This window comes from Vidua macroura, chromosome 5 (assembly GCF_024509145.1).
Source record: "Vidua macroura isolate BioBank_ID:100142 chromosome 5, ASM2450914v1, whole genome shotgun sequence".
NCBI lineage: Eukaryota > Metazoa > Chordata > Aves > Passeriformes > Viduidae > Vidua > Vidua macroura.
Window position 1 is genome coordinate 40,372,576 of NC_071575.1, and position 24,005 is coordinate 40,396,580.

At 38.1% G+C, this 24,005-nt stretch overlaps 1 protein-coding gene and 1 long non-coding RNA gene across 3 annotated transcripts in view; one reads left to right on the forward strand and one right to left on the reverse strand.

Moving 5' to 3' along the window:
• HMGA2 (high mobility group AT-hook 2) overlaps nucleotides 1-24,005 on the reverse strand; it is a 121,748-nt gene that overhangs the window by 77,412 nt on the left and 20,331 nt on the right. The window lies entirely within an intron of this gene.
• Nucleotides 18,672-19,724, forward strand: LOC128808101 (uncharacterized). The gene is made up of 3 exons (XR_008437371.1): nucleotides 18,672-18,750; nucleotides 19,241-19,369; nucleotides 19,639-19,724. It is a non-coding gene; the product is annotated as an uncharacterized LOC128808101 (long non-coding RNA).

A 24,005-nucleotide genomic window follows, 5' to 3' on the forward strand; every position in this document is an offset into this window, starting at 1 on the left:
TCACTACACACTTATATTTTATATTCCTTCAGTGGCTCTATTTGCTCTACAGTCTGCTGGCCCAGTAAATGGAAATTACAAAAACATAGAGCCTTTTCAAGTAAAATATATAATTTTGTGGTACTCAATTCCCTTTTGTCTTTTAGCTGTAATTCAGACCTTACTTAATTGTTAATCTACACCACATAAAGATAAAAAGAGCCTAAACTCCCCTGAAGTTAGCTCCAGCTTTCTATTAAATCCCTTCTTTTTCTATATCTAGCTTGAAGAACACTGAGGGCATTTTAGCAAACAGACAGTATGTTAATCCATTTCACGTCAACTGCACAACTTCTTAAAACATATTACAAGCAGAGATGCTCTTTGGCATCCTCTACTCTGAGCTTGGCACAAACCTCCCAGCTCAAGAAAGGCTCCAAATGATAAAAAAACAGATGTCACAAGCTGGGGTTGAATTGTAATAAGTAACCTCCTATCACGAACATTACCTCCTGCACCTAACATGGGCATATTCTGCTGCAGCATCTTACTTAAATAAATATTTGCATAGTAAATGGATATTTTTATTATAATTGTTTATAATATTTTTATTACAAACAAAAAGATGCAGTACGGGTAATTACCACTTTCCCCTTCTGAAACGGTGTCAAAAAATGTCAACTGACCACCTAGCAAAATTACAATTCCAAAGTAACATTTAACAAAATTTGGTATGCAGTTTATCATGTACTAATTTTGTGGCATCTGTTAAGGGAGAAACTAATTTTCCATGTGACCTAAATAAGCACTTTCATCTGAGGGGAAGGGGGATGAATAATGGAATCCTGCTTGTTGCCAGTTTGAAATCACTGTGCTCTCAGATGGACTTCCTTCACTGACAATTGACTCTATCAAGCACCTGGAGCTCAGAGACCTCACAGAGCTTCCAAACTGTTGGAGCAGGGCTGCAAAGGTCTCTCATACTGAAAATGATTGGCTGGTAATATGGTATGCTTGACCCTCTCAGTTATAGTAATGTCTTGTTTACTAGTATCCTGTTATTAGTAAAATGTCTGCATCATTATTCAGATCTCAAATACTATTTTTTCTCCACTACCTCTTTCCTAAAAAAATGAAAATGGGCATTTCTGTTGCACTATCAAGGCTAGTATGCCTTCTGAAATGGGGGCAAGGTAGGGAAGAGTGTATGAATAAGACTAGCACATAGTAGTATTTCCCATAATGGTACCTCAGTTTTCAACTATTTATGGCTCTGGGACTTCCTGAACCTAAGCTGTGGTATTGAATAGCCCAAGACAAAAATCATGTTTTTTGAACCTATCCAACTAATCTTTGAATTTCCACAAAAACTTTTAGTTTCTGCATCATAAGTTGATTCAATATGCCTTATATGATACAGCATCTTCTTTTATTTCTTTCAGCCCTAATAGGTACTACTTTCATTAAATGACTCACAGTTCTGCTACCACCAGAATGAATAAACATTTCCCTTTCTCTGTGCCACTACTGATTTGTGAGATTCTCTAAATGCATCCTACCCACAGTCATCTTCCCTCCTGGCCAAAAAGCTCTGCTCTGTTAGATTCATCACCTGAAATTCACTCTACACCTCCAGCTGTTTCGGTTAATAATAATTCCTGTTTGTCTGAGGTCATGCAACACATGCAAAGTCACCCTGACTTTGCCCTTTACAACTGAATGGAGCTGTGATGCTTTTCCGATGATAGTGTGAACTTGGGCATCCTAAAAATCCAGCATGTCCTTTCAGCACGCTGCTGAAGGAAGAAGCCTCTTGCTGTCTCAACTTCCCTGCGTCAGTCACATAACTTTGCCCCAAACATGGCATAAACTATACAGCAATGGCTTGAAACTCGGTGCCAACTGATTCCTTTTGTCTCTTTCCTCCTCTGGCTTATTGATTACAACCCTTTCCTGTGACTGTACAGAGCATAGCACATTTTGGAAACAGCTGCTCTGGAATTGCCACATACCAAGTATCTCTCCATCCCTGTAAAATACCTGCTCAACTGCAACCTTTCCTTGGGACCCCTGGCTTCCCCAAAAGTTCAATCTGCAGAAGGCAGGGCAGGTAAGGCAAAACTCGGGACAGGTATGCAGGTTTTGTCTTGATCTCTTTATGAGTCTACAGAGATTAACGAGAAAAAAAAAATACACCCTGTGACTGTTTCACTGAGTTACTTTTCAAGACTCCAGTTAAGCATGAAGAGCACATAATCTCAGTACTAATTTTTGTTTATAGTTCCTCTCCATTTTAAGCAAAGCTAAATTAGTTTTGCAGCAACACATCTTTGCCCTGAGCTTGTCTAAATTGCTCCTCACAACATTCCAGTTGTTTTGGGAAACCCAGGATCTGTCAAATGGTAACACAGTCTTCCTGCTGTTAAGCTGTCCCCTTCAGCCAAGGAGACAAGAGCCTGAAGGATTTGGTTTCCCTTCTGACAGCTGCAGTAACTGGACCTAAATTGGAATTGGAGTAGAGTTTTGTGGTGAAAATGGAACCACTGTCATCGCATTGTCTCTGCAAAGAACTCGTGACAGATTTGGGCACTTGACAGATTTTTATGTCCACTAAACATCTGCTATTCTCCAAAGTGGTAAAAAATGGGGAAATTAAACCACCATTGAGCTACATGAACATGACAGAGGCAGGCACTGCAGTGTTTAGCAATGTTTTTAAGTCTTATATTAACCTGATTATAAGCATATTTTTAAAAATGTGCAACTGGTCCCCCAACTTTATCTGGAACCTCTGTAAAATACTACATAAATCTATCTTGGCATGTGCTCAGTTTCACAAATCACTGTTCAAAGATTTCATTATTTCGATGCAGAAGCTGATGCAGGAGGAAGGACCCTGTAGGTAGCAGGACTAACAGATTTCGATGCTGTTCTTTGTTGTACTTAAGACTTTCTATACTCTGAGCAAAACAGTGAATATATTTTTTGCTTACTATAGAAAGAGATATTACTACCTTGTATCTATTCCAGTTTAGGTCACAAACCTTTATAGAAGTGCTCAGATTTTACTGCAGTAGGTAAAGACTATGTTTTCAAATGCTATATGGCATAAAGGGCCTGCTAGAATATGTTAGGAAACATCTCTAATTCATGCAACTTTCCACTGACATAAACCAGAGAAAAAGCCACTCATTGGTTTTGGGGTGGGTTTTTGATTTTTTATTTGTTTGCTTTTGTGGAAGGAAGAATAAAGTTATAGAATCATTTAGGTTGGAAAAAACCTTTAAGATCATTGAGTCCAACCATAAAAGTCAGCAGTGCAGTAGGTATTTTCTTGCTATGCCTCTATTGATTACAACACACTTCATGCTATTGGGATGAAATCCAGTGGATCCTAGTGTAATTTCTACTGAAATATTACCTGAAATTCAGCATGTCCACAAGTCTTTCAGTGTATTAAGTATACTTCATTATTTTTATCTAACACTCAACATTTGGATATGTTTGAGTATTAATACAAAAAGCTTTTCACCTACAGAACTTATTTGCAGTGCCAAGTAAGGGTTATTCTCTCTCACAGACACATATATGTGGGTGCATAGATATGTAGGATAATGGAAAAAGAGATATAGATACACTGCTATGGAATTGAACATGTGCTATTATAGGATAAATTATCCTATACTCATGTTCATTTAAAATACTGTATTTCCATCCAGTGCTCAGAAAACTTCTCCAGCAGCGCCCTACTATATACTGGCATATCTAAAGCAGATAAAGAACAGACAAAAAGCACACAGAAACAACTACGTTTTCTCTGCATATAACAGAAATTATAATCTTGATTTGTGTCATGTAAATAGATAACAAAGTTGGGAGATACAACTCCAATATGGGGGCCCCAGATACTTCATAGTCATCAAAACACATATTCTTTACTGTAGGATACGTTAGAAATACTATTTCAGCTGAAATTTCTTATTATTTAAGTATTAACTATAATACAGAAGCATACTGAACTAAAAATCAAGACCTTAAGAGCAGTGAGTCAGAACACAAATCTATTTCTAGAGTGGTGCCAACTCAGACAGCAGCTAATAATGGCTGCTGAGGAAAAAACACATGGCAAATATGGAATGATATTTCCTGCATTTTTAAAGTGAGAGATGGCATTAATTCCATTGAGTTTAAAAACACTTTCTGTACAAGGCCTGTAAAAATTCTTTTACTGTATCTTACTTTTTTCTTTTAATTTCTCTAACAGTTTTGTAATCCAATTTACACATCTGACACAAGGAACTCTATGATAATGAGCTCAATAATTTAAAGGTGTTGTGTGAAAAACTTCTTTTTGCTTGTTTTACCTAAATAATTTCTGTTGGTCTTCTAGCTGTTATATTTCAGAAAACAAAAAATAATTCTTTTAAATAATAATTTATTATTTTTCATTCACGTTCTATACAGAATTAATTAGATGTATAGGTCTAGGTTCTATTTCTTAGTTTCTCTCCTGTTTTCAGTTGAGAAGACCAAGTCTGCTTCTCTCCCCTTGTACCTTTGAACAATCTAACATTCATCTGCACTTCTTCAGATTCATTATTATATGGAGTGTTCAAATCCATTAAAAATCTAAGTGGGCCACTGAGTTATCCATGCCAGAAGTATATATGACATTTTGTCCTCTTTTCCTTTTGTAACAATTATCAATATTTTATTCCTTCTTCTGACCAGTGCCATCACAAAACTGACATTTTGCAAGAACTATTCATCATGATTCCAAGTTCTCTTTCCTGTTTGGCAATAGCTGCCTCAAGGCTCCCCTTTGGAAAGCCAGAGCTGCTTCTCATCCTCTTGAATACAACACAAAGCACTGCCTCCCATTGCATTGCCAGGCCCTTCAGTACCAGAAGTTCCTTCTTCATCTGCTCACCATCTACTTAAGTATTAACTAATTTTTTTAGCATCACTACTGTGTAACTGTGCATAATTTGTTTCAATACAATTAATTCTGAGCTGCATAGATCCCATCGTAAGTCCTGCTGGAAATATAAAGGTATCTCTCCTCCACTGTCAAGACACCCCAGGACAGGACCTTCTCTCTCATTCCCTGACCACTTAATTCCTTTAAGGCACTCCATGAATAACACTGAAATTAACTATTTTGGAAAACAAGACACATCACATTGATTGAACCATCCCGAGCCACATACTTATTAGTTTTCTTTCAGATAATTCCAACAGGTTTATGACACACAATTCCTTTTTAAGAAAAGCTTACTACTTCTCCTTAAAAACTGCAACCTCTTCATAATCTTTCTAAAGTAATTTTGATAGTTGGTATATACATACTTGGAACACTTTAGATGTCTGTAAGCAGTCTTCTTGCTGAGTCAAAGTCACTTCACCCTATTGACCCCTCCTTTTAACCTCCGTGTTAGGTTGTACCTACCTATGAACCCAGATATGACAAAAGAGAAATTACAGTGAAGCAGAAGAACAAGGATGATTTGGTAGGACATCTTTGCCCAGTATGAATGTATGAATTTTATATATGGTCTTTTTACATAAGAGAATTTGAGGTTCCTTTTCCAAAGGACAAATAAATGCTCCTTGCTCTGGAATTGTGCATTCACATACAGACCCAATGATGGGTGACTGAGTATTGCTGGGCTTTAAACACTGGTTGACTGCCTTCCATTAAATGAGTCTGTGGTATCAAATTCAGCTCCTCGTGGACACTATTTCTTGGTTCAAGTACACATTTTTGAGGATTTCAGAGAAAAGTCTCCAGAGCCTGTATTTAAATCTACTCTTCAACAAGTGGAGCAGTGTGGAACGACCTGCAATTCTTCTAGCCATGGTCAAATTTTTATTTCCCTGAAAAATACTCTTTCAGAAGCCATTTATCCATCACCTTTAAGTAATACCATTACCTTCATTAAGATATCTATATTCTAAACAACTGTCGTTTATGTCAATACTGTTAATCACCACTTTAGGTCGTTGCTTTTCTATATTAGTCAAATATTTGTATTATTCACCTAGCAAAAACTGTGGCAATAGCTCTTTTGCAAGAAAATTAATTCAGTGTCTTTGGGCTTTTTGCTGTTACTGAAAGACTATGACCTAATAAATTATTTGGTTGGAATTCTGGTTCCAGGAATACCTGTGAGGATTTTTTCAGGGGTTCATTTTCTAGTTCTAATATGTTTAATTGTCTAATTTATAGATGTGATCAGGTAGTTCAAGTTCTAAGTACCATAAATAGCAAACACAATTATTTCCTGAAGTCAATTTGCAGGCAAAGAAAAAGGAAGGCCATTTTTAAAAATCATACTAGAATTGTGGTTTTAATTGTAGATAAAAGCATCCTCAGCAGTACTAAAATAAAACTAGAGGTATCATATGCAAAGTGGCAAAGGGTAGGTTCATAATTGTTAGATATTGTCTGTGTTTAATGAAGCTGCAAATGTTATGTGATAAATATTACGTTAGGCTTGGCCTTTTCAAAACTATGGACTAAAAAAAAAATACCAAGGCAAATGCACCTAAGATCTGTTTGCCTGTTTGTTCTTCACTGCATGATGTCTCTTGCATGTAAAACTGTGAATAAACATACAGCCTCCACTTCTTCTAAGTACATGAGGTTTGAAGACAAAGAGTCTGGAACAAATGCTACTCTGAATTACTCCCTTTAAACTGCTGGCAATTTCAATAACATCATAAGCTCTGGCCTATAACTGTCAGATCTTTATATTCTGTAGATTAAAAAATAAAAGGCAAAGAGCATTCAAAATAGACAGATATATGACTATATGTCAGATATACAGACATATACAGTCCGTTACAGTCTTCCTTCTACAGGATATTTGGGCTGCATATGACATAATGCCTTGCACTGACATCAAGACTCCTAAAAAGATGAGGTTTGGTTATGGGAACTGACTAATGACCTTGCCAGCAGCACCTACTACAATTCTGGTAGACCTCAGCATTGCTGCTCTTCAGTTGTCTGACGATTTATTCCAACTTGTAAAAAATCCCAAAACATGAAAACCAACAGTTTTAAAAAATAATGAGTGCAACATGCTGGAATCCTCAATTAGTATAAAATTTAATACCTTAGAGTTATTGCAGCTTGCTGCAGCTAAGAAATCTTATGCAAATCCTTCTCTACCTCCACTCACTTACAACCTGGCTTCAGCTCATAGAACTTAGCACCTTTGCCAAAAGAAGGTTTGAGTAACACAGACCTCTAGATTATTTTAAAACATTAAACTGTGTCTACAAATCTTTCCATGGGAATAAAAATCCACAAAAGACAAAAGGCATTTTGCCTGGTTTTGCCTTGGAAAGTAATGAAAGGAAATTACAGAATCAACACTTGAACACAGAGGCAAAGCTTTCTTTAACTTTAATGTCCTTAACACAAAGTCTCATCTGTGGAATGCTGGAGCTGGAAAACTGAAAGTCTGACTCAATGTAAAGCACTTAATTGTAATTAGATGTGAAAGTGAGGGGTATCTCTACTATACTTCCTGTCCCGGAACTTTAAATGGAACATATGGCACAAGTGGGTGGAGGGCTTGTATGTGAAAACACAGATACAGTTTTCTTTCAGAAAAGACCATGAAGAGTAACTTACTGATCAAATGACGGTAGAAACTCACAGCATACCAGATATGGTCAAGGAATGTCAGCATTTTATCAACTGTTGATTAGTTACAGAGACCTAAACTTGCTTAAAATTGTTGCTTATCTGGTATCCATTAGGGTTAAACATTATAAGAATCAACCCATCTCTACTGAAAGGGAAGGAAACAAATTAAAACTGTAAACTAGTATCTAGACTCTTAGTCAGCCTTTCTAGCTGATATTATTAAGGGACAGAAGTATGTTGCACTCTTGAGTACCTAAGATAGGAATGCCATCTAAACACCCCCTGAGTGATACTCATGTGTGGTTTGCTGGGTAATGATGCTTGAACAAGTTCTGAGTTATTTCCTTTACCCCTTAACCAGAGACACTAATAGCAGAAATATTCTGTCTCATTGCTCTTATATAGAGCTCTCCTCCTACACCAACAATTTAGTCACAGGGCACGTCAGTGGGCAAAACATGCTCACGACTACTTCCTTTGCTTCAGAAATACTTGCCAAATTGTAATGGCAAAAGTTCTGCATTTGCCTTTTGGGCTGAGTGGTCAGAGGCTCTGGAAACAAGCCAATGTACAGTGGGACAGCTCTGCTATGAGCATTGTCTTTAGGATGGCTCAGTACAGCTTCCCACACAAATAATCTTCAACAGTGGACAGCTTCACTGAATCTGCATTCCAATGCACAAGTATAAACACAAGAACTGTGTGAGTTTTACTCATAATCTATAACACTTCCTCTAGAATTTTGCCCTTTTTATGCCTCTCAATTAGTAATTTAATCCATCCCTCCTTTGAGCTTCCCTTCCTCACTCTTCTTCCTTAGTATCACAAAAAAAGTTTGCACTGTGGAAGATCCTCACCTCATCTAGTCCCGATTGCAGGGAAGTCCAATGTGATTTTCTAATACATTTTTGTATAATGCAATATAATCTCTTGTTTTTTCTTATCCCCTCTGGCTTTGCTCCACTTTTCCTTTCTTTGATGTTGTACAGTAGATTACAGTCTATCTTTCTTTCCATTTTTCCTTAGTGTCTGTTTCCTTTTTCCTTTTCATCCACCTGTTTTTTCCTCTTTTTTCTTCTGTGATGCCTTTTTTATGCTACCCCTGCATTTTCTCTTCTCATCCTTCTCACACTAAATCTTTCCCACTCAATCCTATTTTATCATCTCATCTTCATACCCGGAGGCTCAGTTTCCTAATCAAAGAAGCAGAGGAAACAATCTCTGGAACCCCAAGTATTACACTGATTACTTCTACACACTTTCCTCAGGTTTTTAACTGTCTGAAGAGCACAACTCTGTCTATCCTTTCAGGCTCTCTTTCTCTGGAAGCACATTCCTGTTCACCTCTTTTCTTTTCATGCATGCTTAGTTCCACTGCCAATGGACTTTTCAGACCATTCCATAATCACTGTCAGATGCTCTTTCTTACTCTACTTCTTCTCAGTCAGATTTTTTCCCAGCTTCTGAGAAGAAACACAGGTCTAAAGAAGAAACATAACAAATAAACTAAGTGTTGGGAAAAGTTCTTCAAAATAAAAAGTTAAGGGAATCAGGGACAGTGCTCACGCAAACAGGAGGCTTTAGCAGGAAAGAGAAGCATGCTTTCCTGGCGGGGGAGGGGGGGGGCAAAAGTCTCACTGGTGAACTAGCTGAGGCAGATAGAAATTCACAAATAAAAAGGAAGTGACTCTATGACAGAAGAGAACAGAAGCACCAGAAAGGACATCATAGACATCTCACATTCTCTTTCCCCATAAATCTAAAGAGAAACTGAAGCAGGAAAATGTAGACATTCATTATTTTGCTTAGGTTCCCATAAACTAGGGCACTTTATGTTTAAAAACTCTTATATGTCTATTTTCTTTCATAAAGTATGTGATGAGAATGTCACACTGCCAGCACGACTGACCCTCTGGGACATCACAAACCTGAGAAAGAGTAAGGGGGATCGGTGGTTGCAGGAGCCATCTGGCTCCACATCTGTGAAAAGCCCCAGCTGTGACACCAGGAGAGACTCAGGCAGAGCCGAGACAGTGCTGTAGATGCCTTCCTCAACTGAGAACTGTGGGACTGCACCTGCAGCATCAGCAACCCGGCACGCTTCTAGGGAAGCAACTGACGGGCAGCCAAAGGCAAAAAAGCTTTCCAGATACTCTTCTGCATATTGACTCTCAAGTCCCTGATGAAAAAAAAACCCAACTTTAATTACAAAAATCTTTGCACCATGAATTCCATTGCTGTTAAAAAAAATACCAATAGCAGCAAAAGGAAAAAACCCTGCAAAGGTAGTGAACTGAATAAATCATTGTGTCTTTGCTACTGTAATATACATTATACTTTAAAAGAATGTATTTTTCTATTTTTTGTTGTTCTTGTAGGAAAAAATACTAAAGAAACAAATTCTATAGCTGCATCAATTTCTACTATAATCCATCATTAATGACTTTCCAATGAAAGTGAATTTTCAGACCTGCTTATTTAGCATGTGCTAAAGTCCTCTCTGGGAAAGAAAATTGGAAAATATCACTGAAAAAGAAGTATTGGAAAGTAACTACATAGCCATTGGAGGGGTTCTGCATTAATTTTATGACTCAATACTACAAGTGCATCTATTCCTGTTGTTATACTCATTTGTAATACCTAGAAAATATTTTAAAGACATACAATTCTGTTACTACTTTGTGAAGGAGATGATTGTAATTGCAACAGGCTAAGATAGCTTGGCGGTACTTCTGTCTGACCTACAAATGCCATTTAAAAACAGACCAAAAAAACCACTTGGAAGTCTGCCTGAAGGGAAATGGTTTTCTTGTGAAAGACCTTGTCAAACGTATTAAAATCAAAGTTTGGGACTTTAGCTGAACAAACAGCTTTTATTGCTCAGCTCTGCTAACTGCATTCTAGTACTAAGGAGAAATTTCGTAGTAATAGCAAACTGACAATTTTACATCGGCACCTCATGATTATTCACAAATCTCCACTGACCACCACAGACATCAATGTTAATAAAGGTCAAAATTACCATCTATCGATATAACCTCCTGTAAGAACCATGCTGTAAAGGATCAACCAATCTAATTGTTTGATGTATTTGCAAAAATCTGATTAACCACGCTAAAGTCATAGAAAACACTTCCACAGATTTTAAGTACTTGATTCAAGCCTGAGAGATGAAGGTACAATAGGTTCTTTATCAAATATTTTAGTCTGATATGAAATTATTTCCATTCCTTTCAAGAGTACATTAGCTGACTTATTAAATCTACTAGTTACTCATTTCAAATTACTTCCTCAGTGTGTGGTACTAGGAAATGACTCTTTATCAAGTATTCTTGAAAGTGTATCATTGCTCATTCAGTTGGTAAGATAAGTTCATGCCTTTTAAAGCAGCATATCAACTTGCAACTTTTAAAATAAAACTGAGGCAGCAATTAGTACTATAAGTATGCAAACAAGTGGACGACAGGATTGTTCAATTTTTATTATCTACCTAACCTTAACTCTTCTCAGTAACCCTGCCAAACATTTACTTTTCATATTTGTTTTGTGAAGTGCTACACTATCATTATTTTCCGGAAACAGATTAGTTGCTGCAAAACTTCCTAAGCACTTCAAGAAAACCAGTGCATACATTGGTGAACTTAATGGAAAAGTCACAGGGAGCTGAATGCCACATGGAGGATATGACACATTAAATACAGCCTGAGCTGGAATGCAGGGAGAGTGAGATTGTCTGCAAAATCATTAAATATTGCTCTTAATGCATTCAATACATTTAATGCACTTTGCACATAACATTCTGTTTTATTTATTTCATAATTTAAGGATTTATTTCACACAATTTTCTATTCAGAAAGACAACATTTTGGTGACTATGAACTCAGAAATAATCATTGGCCAATGTTTTTTGGTTGTATAAGACTTCAGGAGCAAGATGGATTCCTTTTTTGGTAAGAAATATGAAACCAAGTATCTTCGCTATCACTAGGTACAAAACAACGATGCCTTTCTCACAACCAGCAGGTTGAACTTAACCCACAGAAAACTCAGTCTCCAGACCTGAGCACACTCCCCACACAGCTAGACATCAACAGACAAAATATAATCCATCAGATGAAACAGAGTCAGAGGCTTGGCCAGCTCTCTTTAAATTATATCCCTGTATGCATTTCAGATTCAAAGATAAGCTATTTGAGGATGAAGTAAAAATCACAATTAAAATTATAGAAAGAAAAATATCACCATTAAAAAGAGAAAAGGAACCAGGTGATTTAATTGGGGAGGTTAACATTTTCTCCCTACTGATGTCTGTCAGAGATGTAATGAAAAGTAACAGAAAAAAACAGTTTTAGTATTAGGGGTCACTACTCCAGAGTCTCTACAAGAAAGGTCACAAAAGTCCTGGTTGTGAGGAAGAAGACATCAGGAGGAGACAAAGCCAGCTGACCTTGGCTGTTGTAAATGTTCACATATTTTTCCAGCTTTGGCAAATAGAATATGGTTGCATTTTGAGTTTTTTATTGGCAATATTTTTCCAAATACAAACTGAATTCTCAGTTTTTTGCTCTTAAAAACATTAGATTGGAAAGTTTTAACTGCAGTATTATTTTCTATATTATTTAGTATTTTCTATTTGTACACAGCTAAATAAAATTCATGTATAATTTAATATTTTCTATTTCTGTTATATTAATATTTTCTATTATCAATATTAAAAAGTGTTTGCCTCGGAACTTCTTTGGTTTGAATGTCTGAGTGTGTCTTTATGTAGAAAAGTTGCTCAAATACAGGCACTTCAAAAAACCTCACAAGCTACATACTGGTCAATCTGTTCTTTCTCAGATGGCATCCAATTCACACAAAGGGTGTCTCTTTCTGACTTCTCATTCACCATTTCATTCTGACCAAATCAGATCTGACTGATTTTTACACAACTCCTCACCACAGCCACTCATAACCTCCTGACTTCTTCAAACAAAGGCATTATTCAGATGTTACAAAAAGACTGAGGGCCCTTAAGTATTTTTGCAAGTTACATAAATATACTGTAGTGCACGCTCAGCCATGGCTGTTTTACATATGTAACACTTGAAGAATATTTAACTGAATGAAAACTAAAACACATTCCCATCAGTCTCTGCAATCCTCCTCCCCAAGGCTAATGGAATAAAATACTCACTGAAGAAAGAAAATCAGATAAGGAGAGACTAAAAAAAATCAATCCAGAACATTAGTCCCATCTCAATTTTTTTAATGCTTAGACCTCTTAGCGAATGTGCTTGTCTCCAACCTTAGCTCCACAAGCTTCAGGAAATTCAGTTTCTATTTTAGCAGAGATATTCTGGTGCTCAAAATTAAATAGAAGCTACTTACTTGGAGGCTGTGAGTTAAGTACTCCCAGCTGTGGGAAGCCCCGATGTGCAGCCACGGCTGCAGTGCAGGTGGGGTTATGGAAGATTCCAGCCTACTGCCCCCCATTGCTGCCGTTTGCATTAAGATGTTTCACATTGTTGCTGGTGTAATCATTCCAGGTACAGTTACTGTGAAACTGAGACTAAAATAACCACCCACAACATGACTGAAATATGGCTCAGTGCATATAAAGGTGGGTGACTTCACAAGAATTGCAGCAGGATTTCAGAGCACTTCTGGACCAGGAATGCGAAGTGTGTGTGTTTGCATTTATACACCAACACCCATAGGTTTAGGTTTTCTGGGTACCTGATAAATGCAACAGGTTTTTTTTTTTTAATCCACTTTGTTCTTTCCGGCATACAAAAACCTCAGCAGACACCACCTGTTGATGTTTGTACCTTTCCTCCCAAAGCTGAAGGATTTGCTTTTTTGTCTACAAGGCCCAGGGAAAGCAGGGTATTTACTAGGGTAAATATTTATAGGAGCACCATTCCCATGCATCAGATTTACTTAACTGAAAGAGAGCTGCAAAGAGAGGCCTACAGCAACCTGCATCAGGCTGGAAGACCTGGCCCAGAAGACAAAAGGGAAAACATGATAGGCCACAGGGGGAAGAAGAATAGAACAAGAACCTTACAACTAATCTCCTCATTTCTTCATGGTATGGCTTTATATTCAGACCATAGAGACAATTCAAGGGATGGCTGATCACCTCTCATCTTGACTCACTACTCATTGAGGAAAGAAATTAATCTCTGCAAATCTATCCTAGTTAGCTGAGTATCACCCAAACAAACTGAAAATACTCCACATCCCTGAAAAGCTGTCAGTATGTCTGGAACAGTCTAGTACATTCACTTTTATACAAACTTAATTTTCAATCACCTGAAGAAACTGTACTGGGGACAAAGCTACCAAAAATGCCTTACTGTTCAAAAGGGAAAAGGTATCATATTGACAAATAATTGTAAGGTTTACACAAGAAATATTATTTAGATGTTATGCAGAATACATCCCACTCCCCAGAATGACTGTTCCCATCTCATCTCATCAAAATGAAGAGCAAACCTACACTGGTTGTTTACTCAGGATGAAGAAATCAAGATTTAGCAGCCCCTCCCAGCCACTTCTGCTGCTCAGGAAAAGCCCAAAGCATTTGTTGTTCTTACTCCAATACCAGTTGTGAGAAGACTTTTTGTGCTCTTGGGAGCAGCAAACAGAAAATTCCTGTAAGAAACCCAGTGCGCATGACTCCATTAACAGGCCATGGCTGGGCACAGAGGATGTAATTATTAAAACTCCAGGAAGCAGAGAATCCCTGTTCAAACTTTGAAATACTAGGGGGGAAAAAAGAGACAAATCCTAGGGGAAGTATTTTAGAGAAACTAAGAAATAGTGCCTGTGGGAAACTATAAGGGAAAGGAAATTTGGAAAGTATTTAGAGTTAGAACAAGTGGCCCACACAGAAATCCCTCCTGTTGTTAAAAGAAGAGGGAAACAAGGGTAAGACAAAGATACCTGAAGAACACAAACACACTTAAATAAAGCAAGACCTACTGAAATGTTATTAATTGACACACCAATAAATACAAATCCTGTCTTGAGGTCTGATATGTGAAGAAGCTGAAAAAAAAGCATGGAGAGAGGAAAGCTCCACACAGGATATGCTGCCCATTTAATGCCATCTCCACAAACTTGCTATTCCTTTTCAGATGCATTTTGATAAATATGCCCAGAGACAGGGTGGGGGGAGAAGATTGCTACCACAGGGAGATGAAGTGGTTGAAGGGTGACAGGTACCCATCTGAAGTGAGCTGAGGCCATGAACTCTGCAGAGAGTCTTGAACCAAGGCCAAAGCATGGACACAGACAGGTTTCCATCTCTGTCAGAAGCCAGCATAAGAAACAAGCTCACAAAGCTGCTGTGATTTGTAATCTTTCCCAACACACTGCCCAAGGAAGAAGAACACGGACTACAGGGATATGAACATAAAAGCATAGACCCAGAAACTCCTTGGTTGTTATAGACTCACTCCTGAATCTCCTGTCATGTTTAAACTAACAGCTCCAGGGTATTGGGGAAGGAATTAAAAATCTGTCTGCTTGGTGGGAATGTTAGGGGAACAGTCCTCAACACCGAGAAGCACTCTTTACTCTTTCAAGTAGGGTTTATGAGTCCCACTAAGCAGCAGAACTGGAAGAAGAGCTGTAAATCCAAAGTGAAGTTAGATGTAGGAAATATAGTCAAGCATAAAATTACTGCTAATAGAGTTCCTTCACCATGTCCCTTCATTCCAACTGTGAATGCAATGAAGTGCATCAGAAATCTTTGCTGCTGATAATCTGAGGAAGCTTTTGCAAGAAACTCACCTAGACATGGATCACACTCAGAACAAAGTCCTTGAGGAATCAATAGTGTCTTTTTCAATAATAGTTATCAGCTGGGGGCTTGTGTTTTTTTTGAAACAACACACAAGTCAAGAGGTAACTTTGTTCTGAGAAACAGAGCAGCTTTAAATAGCAACTTGACTATGCATTTCTAAAGAGATGAAAAAATAATTTCTTGCAGATTCATGTATTTCTATGGCCTTTAAACAGTACTATGGTCTCACAGGAAATCCTAACAATGGTTCAGCTTGAATCACCTCTGTCGGTACTGCACATCATCTGTTTGGGGATTTTTACCCAACCCTCTTATTTATTAATAGGGTCATTTGTCTGAAAACCTCTTTCTTAAGAGCTTGTCTGTTCAGTCTGCACCTGAAGTCATAACCCTTTGTTTGCAATCTCTCAACTGGTTGCTGTGGAAATCATTATGATGTCACAAAAAATAAGGATTAGTAAAACTGCAAGTAGGGAATAAACAAGTTGAACAGATGAACTGTTAAAAAAGTTTTACTGCAAGTATGCACAGAAATAAAAAAAAAAGGAAAACAAAAACTTTCCTCCAGACCTGATCTATGACATATGTTCACACAGTGCTGACACAGACCAGGGACAGAAGAATTTTCCTTCATGACTTTTGGTCCAGGGGCAACATTCGTAAAATCTACTGGCTAGGAATGTATTTGCTACATTTTGATAAGATACAGAACACAGGACCTTAATTTCAAACTACTGTGAACCTTATGCTTCTCTCTCTTTCTAAAAAGAGAACAAAACAACTATTCTGTGGCTAATCTATGGATGGATAATGTTTTCCCCTGGAAAACAATGCATTTAGCCAAGTGGTAAAAATAAGCTCCTTGATGGACTTCGGGCCAAATTAAAACCAGTTCCTCGTGGTGCCGACCTGCTCCAACTTCCAACAGAGCAACTGGTGCCCACATATCTTTGCCATGAAACACCCTAATGTTCAGACTGGTGAACTCTCTCTCTTTGGCAAGTCACACGGGTGCAGTAAGTCACAGATATGGACAAGGGGGCCAGCTGCAGTGTCAACGTGGCACTACGAACATAAGCTTTCAGATGAAACTTTTGCCTGATAGGGCCTGAGGAAGGACTTTTCCCATCAGATCACTGACCACTGCAACCTCCCTGTCCCAGTCTGGCAGTAGCTATTTGCAGCAGTGGAGTGGCAGATCCCTCAGTCAGCCGTAGCAGGTGAGGTCAGAGCAGAGAGAGGCTGTGGCTATATGCATGATCAGTATGGGGTGTGCAGCCACAGACCCATGCTGTTTTCCCATTTTCACAGTCCATCCATGTGCTGACCCCTGGTTCTTCCCCTCACAGGCCTCCAGTAGGACTTCCAGGAGCACAGCTCTCTGCCATGTGCCCTGCCTTATCACTCACAAAACAAGCACAGGGTGCTTGGATAGATTTTTGTCCCCTGGTTCTACTCTTTTATGTAACTCAGCAGAAACACAGATGAAATTGCCTTTCACCTTTGTTTAAGACAAAGAGCAGCGGATGCTCAGCACAAGGGGTAAAAATCCACTTAATAATGAGGAGGAATCTCTTTCTCTCAGAAGCAAAGAGCAGTACTGGGATGCCATCTGGCTCTCACCAAGACTTTCTAGAATTAAGGTTCATAGTCCTTCTCCCTTCACTTAGCACTGAGTGAGATGGGCAATTAAAGCAAAGCTAGGGCAACTACTATTCATTCCAGGATTGCTCTGCCACAAAAAAAACCCTGTAAGTAGTCAAAGCTCAAATACTGCCTTTTCACGACTGGTGAAGAAGGAAGTACACCTTGGTGGCATTTTCAGTCATTAAAATGTTTGAGATACAACAGGCTCAAATACATTGACAAGTATAGCATAAAAGCATCTAAATTTTGTTTTGAAAGGTGCCTGGTGCTTATCTCATCCAACCTTCTACTCAAAGTGACACTGACTTCTAAATCAGAACTTAGATCAGGTTGGCCTGAGCTTTCTTCAAGGAGGGAGATTCCTCAGTCTCTCTACAGAGTATGTCCCCTGCTTACCTCCTTCTATGGTGGATTTCTTTTCCTCATTACACAGGAATTCCCCTTGCCAAAACTTGTGGCCCTTGACTCTTGTTCTCATACACCATGACACAACTGGGGAAATGCCATGGACTCAGGAGACCATATAAGTGAGGGAAAACAAACTTCTGTTTCTGTTGAGAATTCGGCTTGTAAACAAATAACACCCTTCATTCACTTGCATCCTCAAAAGCCTCTACACCCCATGGCCTGACTGACAGGGAATTCTGGTATCTTCTGAATAAGGGTGAGAAAACTGCATATAGGTACAACATGTAACTTATTCCATTTTTCCACGTGTCTTACAAATAATTATTTGTCAAGGTTTGGTAAGCACAATATGTTGATGTTCTATTTATACTGCAGATCACTAATTTTAAGAGGTTACAAACACTCTGCATATAGGGTTGGTGAGGCAATCCTTTGGTAAAAAAGTAAAAATTGCAGTAATATTTAGCCTTGAAAAAGAGGTGCTAAAATGTTCTTTAAGAGATACTTGCATCTTCTTATTGAAATAAATGCTTCAGCCACACAAGTAACAACCACCAATCTGAAAATAAGAGACACCTTGTGTTTGGTAGCTATTCAGTGTTCATGAAAGCTTTGCAACCTCCTTAATGGAAGACAGCTTTTTCTTTCATTAAATACATATCTGTAAAATCAACTGAAAAGACATCAAACACCAGAAAAAATACACTGAAATAACATTAAAGATCTAATATAAATCCACAAAAGCCTGGAAATTCAGAAATAAAGAAAGACTTTCAGACAAGGGAAAACTTTCCAATGTATTAAACTGGAGCATAGATTCACTTCCTCCCTATGCTTGCCATCAAGCCATTCCAGATGCAGGGGGGTAAGTTCCTCCCTGGGGTAACTCAAGTGCCTTCAGCAGTACTACACCAAAAATCAGTTTGGCCCTACAGAACTGTCTTGTTACTTTCTCTGTTTCTGATAATTGCCATTGATTCGAGTTTAAACAGCAACTTCCTGTCTTACAGCTCATTTTCCCATTGTTCAGAGACTGTATTTGTGAGATTGCAATACTTTCCATGATTACAGACTATGAGGTCAGCTGTGGGGTTATGACTTCACTGATAGACTGGCTAAAGGAGAACCACTGTGCAAAGGAGAAAATCCACACTCAAACACAAATATATCTGAGATTAGCAAAGACAACACTGCACCTCAGTGGGCATGGACATTTCCATCTGCACAAATAATATTCTCTACTTTTCACTCAAGCCAAGTATGAAAATGTCCCTTAAAATTTCTGATTTATTCATAAGTCATTCATTGTGCTGATGTGTTGCCACCCAAATTCAATCTTGATGTCAGCAGCAGTTTAAATCACAAGCTGTGGGTCCAACTCTCTGGAACTGCAAAATCAGACATACAGCTTAAGACAGGATATGAAGGGAATGAAGTGATTTTGAACTGTCTTAAAACTTCCCATGATTCTGCCCTCCTCCTCAAGCTGACACAGCTTTTGGCTCTGGGGTCTGGCTATTCTGTCTTCAATAAAGCAAAATAACCATAATGAACTAGTTACTGGGAGATCCCCAGGTATCTAGCTGAGCAACAGAATCTGAAAAGAGGAATGTTAACCTCCTAAACTGTATCCAATCCAGGAACTAAGAGAGTTACCCTGAGCCTTGATATACAGAGCATAACTGCTGTAAACAAAAGAGCTTTACACATTACCTTTGCTTCTGAAAGAAAATTGTTTTTCTTTTCAGTATCCTAGACTGCAAGAGGCAGAGGGGCTATGATGGGCATGCAAAATAAGAAATGGGTAACTTAGACACTCACTCATCCTGGACTGAAAACTGAGACGAGTACATCAGACACAACTGAGCAGACAGCTGGTGAGAGATCAAATTCAATCTAAGAATCCAAAAGTGACAATTCCCCACTGCTCTAGGTCTTATAGAGACTTGGGCTCTTTGTTCCTTCTTTTTGTCTGTCTGGTACTCTTTACTGTTTGATTTTCTTAAAGGTTACCTGCAATTTCTCATATTTCTCATATTCTCATAGTTAGTCTTCGATTAGACATTTATTTTGTTAGATATCTTCCAAATAAACCGTCACACATGTTCTTTAAATTAAATAAACACCTTTTCCAATTTTTCAACAGCATAATCAAGTCTGAATTACTGAAAATAAGAACTTTTTCAAAGTTTCTATCCATGACATTTATGTAGCCCTTAATGAAGAGAGAAGGCAAGCTATGGATTCAAATGTTTGCCCAGAGAAGACAAACACAGAATGGATACAGCTATGTTCAACTGTGCTTCTATACTTGTGCAAAGTGTCTGCAATACTCACAGAAGTGAGAAAAAAGGACAGAATTCCTCCACTTTTTTTTTTTTTGTTGTTGTTGTTTTTTTGTTTTTTTTTTTTGTTTTAAGGTCACTAAAAGCTTTTTGGAAAACTAACACATAAAAAAATGGGAAAGCTAAATATATCACTAGATTTCTGCTTTTCATTTATTATACATTCAAGATAATGGTTTCAGGAATGTGAAGAAAGGTGTACAGAGCTTTGCAATGCACAAAACTTGCTCTGGGACATTACTTAATTACTATTTGAAATTTTAACCATACAAAGAAAAACACAGTGATTTATAATTATGCAAAAAGATCATGATAACTCTAACTTCTCTCATAAATAGCCTTTTTTGTGATTTGGCACAATGGAATTAACAACCTCTTCCTTGGAAAGCAGTTGCATCTAGTTTGCCTGCAAAAGTTCTGAGACGTACTTCCTGAAATGAGCAGTGAAAGACATAAAGCACCTTTCTGCTTGGAGCAAAATTGTTATTAAGAATATAATTTTGAAACATTTCTGTAGTCATATGTGAACTTCAGTTATAGCATAATTTCTCTTTGTTGTTCTTTGTGCAATGGATATTGTCTTGACCTAAAGGATTTGTTCTAGTTTAAACAAAGTACAATGTGCAAAACCTTCTCCCCCAAGATATGCTGCAAATTAAAGGGCAAATTCTTTCCCTTACTCAAAACCATAATAGGTGTTTTTTTGTTATCATAACTAAGGAAGGGTTTCCAATTTATATATCACCATTTACAAGCCTTTGGAGAGAGAAATCCTGACTTCAACCAAGTAAGCTGGAGTCTTGCTATTGGATTCACTTCACTTGAATCCAATAGCAAGACTCCAGCTTACTTGGTTGAAGACTCACCTTAAGAGCTTACTTGGTTGAAGACTCACCTTAAGAGGAATTTGTTTCAGTGACTAATACACCCTCAGTATGTATCTACCTATGACCACAGCTCAATGAAAGTTATGCATGTGGAATAAGCAAGATAATTCAGGAATTTTCAAAACCACATCTTCATATATCTTTAATAAATTTGATGAAGGTTACAGTACAGATCCGTCCATGTTTCACTTTTCAAATAGTTCACAGAAATTATTAAAGAAGAAAGAAGTTATCCTTTTAAGAAGTATTACTGTTCATGTGGCATACAAGTTGCTTTATAATTAAAAAATCAAAAATAAAAATCTTCTGTGTGTATCTCTGTACAAGGCCAGTTCACCTGTTACTCATGCAGCAACTGCTCAAAACTTAGCTGACATTAATAATACATTTATTGTATTCACAGATTTAGTCAAATACTGCTGGTTATGTAAGTAACCATAAAGTTTCTGTTGAACATGTACAAATGGTCTTCCTCAAATTACCTGAGTTTCGTGCAAACAGGGCTGCTCGCACAATTTATAGAGCTTGTAACCAAGCAGCTTGTAACCAGACACAGTTATGTATCACATTGGTGGCAGGGGGAGAAGGGCTGAAATCCAGGCAAGTGATTTCATTAGGAGTTTGGGCACTGACTTCAACAAACCTAATATTTTATCACACATCTCCTGGCTACTTATTCAATCTACTAGACCAGGGGCATCATGTCTCACTGGCAGACCATTTGTCAGTCTACCTACCTCAATGAGACTTATGTGTAAAGCTCGATGAAAAAATCGCTTGAATAGTCAATCATTCTTGACTTAAATGGGAAGCTTGCAGAAGTACCTTGAAAAATTCATACACCTCTGACATCTCCAAGTAGTTTATGAATGTTAATGAACATTAATGAATGCAACAGTGCATGCCATGACAGAGGGCACCTTGTCTCCTCTACACATTCAATACTTTGATCCAAGTACTGTATACACTTTGTCAATTGTGTGAGATGCTCTTTTCAAAACCCAAATAAACAGTTGAACATGGAAGGCGGGTCCCCAAGCAGATTTCTCAAGGCATTTAGCACCATTAACAGTAAATAAAACAGGAGAAGCAGCCAGAGCCTGAATGGGTTCTCTGTGAATACTAAAGAAACCCAAAGAATATGTTAACACAATGCATTTTGATAAGATCATAACAGTGAAGCTCACATATGTGTTTCTATTGCATCTTGTAGAAGGCTCCAATTGTTATTAGGATAATTGATAACAGTCAAAATGGATTTGGTAATATATTAGGTAAAGTCATGAATTCTGCTCCATACAGAAACTACCAGGCTGACTGTTTTTAAGCTCTCAGCAGTTACTCAGAACAGACACGATGTAAAAACCCTAAATTGTGCCAATTCACTCATTATCTTTGAGTCTCCAAAATGGAGACTGCCACCATTGGCAAATGACTTTTGATCAAAACAAACCAACCTCTGGGGACCAAGCACCATTCCCACTGACACTAACACAGACATACTATCAAATTTAACTTATCAGTACTATTATTTAAATCATCATAAGTAGCACCGAAGCCTGACGCTGCAGTTCCACAGTTCAACAGTTGTCAGGATTGACAGAGTAGAGTAAAACAAACTGAAAACAGAATAAAGATATACATTATTCATTACTAGTCTCCTAAAACTGCTATGGAAATAGCACTCATAAAAATATATTGAGCTGCCAAAAAAACCCCTTAAACTCTGCAATACCTAGAATGGTAACGGGGAATACAATTTAAACTGGCAAGAGAAGGAATTAATATCACATGCAAATAGGCTGCAGCAAGCTGTTGCCAGCAAAATTCTAGCATCGATGCTATAAAACACACAACATCTTATAAACGTGGAGATTTCACTAGAGTGGGGTTTGATCCATCTATTCTCTGCAGCTGTATCTGGAAGTTCCTTAGTTGCCTAGTTTTTCTTACTAATCTTCCAGCCCTCCCTGTTTAATTAGGTGAACATGTGCAGAATTGATAATCTAAGGCAGCTAGCCTTACCCCCCCACTAAAACTCCACTCCATTTCAAGTTTCAGCCAATAGCCATCCAAAATCTAGCACCATCCCTGGAAGCCTTCAGAACTATGAATTACCAGGACAGAGCATAGCACCATTCACAGTGCTCAGGTCCAGCCTGGGCATCAGCATCTCTGAGCAAGACCATTCACAGGGGGTCTATCTATTAGCAAATGTGATGAAGACTTAAATTCACACCTCCCGTATAATTGTCCCAATCACAAGCTCCTGTGTTCTGGATGAGAAGCATTCTCCAGCCCTTCTCTTGAAGCTGAAATGCCATGCAGATAAGAAACTACACAATTTTTGAGTACTAATTAAGGCCAGTTTTCAACATTTAGGATGGAAAAGACTTCTAATATCATCAAGTCCAACCATTAACCCAGCACTGCCAAGTCCACCACTAAACTGTGTCCCTAAGGACCACATCTATAAGTTTTTTAAATAACTCTGGAGATAATACATAGACTTTCAAAATATTCTAGGAGCCTGTCCTGGAAGGGAATGGATGACAGAACCTAAAACCCTTGTGATACAGCCTGTAGCTTGGGTGTAATGGATTCCCTGCAATGTTATGCCACGAAGGAAAAAGGATGAAATCCAGAGATGCCTGCATTTGAGAGATAAATCCACCTCCCCCTCCCATCAGGACAGGGTGGCTGGTGGCTGCCTTTGTGCAGAAGCAAGATTTCCTTCCTGAAATGAAATCACTGCAACATCAAAACAACCAAGAAGCAGCCCCCTTGTCCCAGTATTGCAAAGGAAATCTTATCCCATGAACAGCCTATAGTAACAGCAAGGCTATTTAGCATCTTCTGTGCAACCAGAACCATTCTGAACAGAGAGCAACATGGGAATGCAAAACAGTGTTGTCAGCATTATCAGCCTCCACTCCACAATTACATGCATCTCAACATATGGCTTTTTCTTTCAAACTGTCATCTTCCCAGGCCTCCATGTTTCCCATTTTCCCCCAAGACTGAAAATATCTGGATTCTCCTGGACCTGAAAAGATTTCTTCCTCTTCTAGCAGCAGTGTCACTACTGCATCTTTAAATCATCAAACCACATATCCCAATCTGGCTATTTAAGCAATTCAGCTTGTGAAGTCACAATTTTCAAATCTCAGGGTATTGTCCCTCTACTTTTATTTTGGTTTTCCCTTGCAGTCTGATGAATATCTCACTTAGGGACTTGTAAATGCTATTGTAAACTATGCTCCACTTATATTTTAAATGGG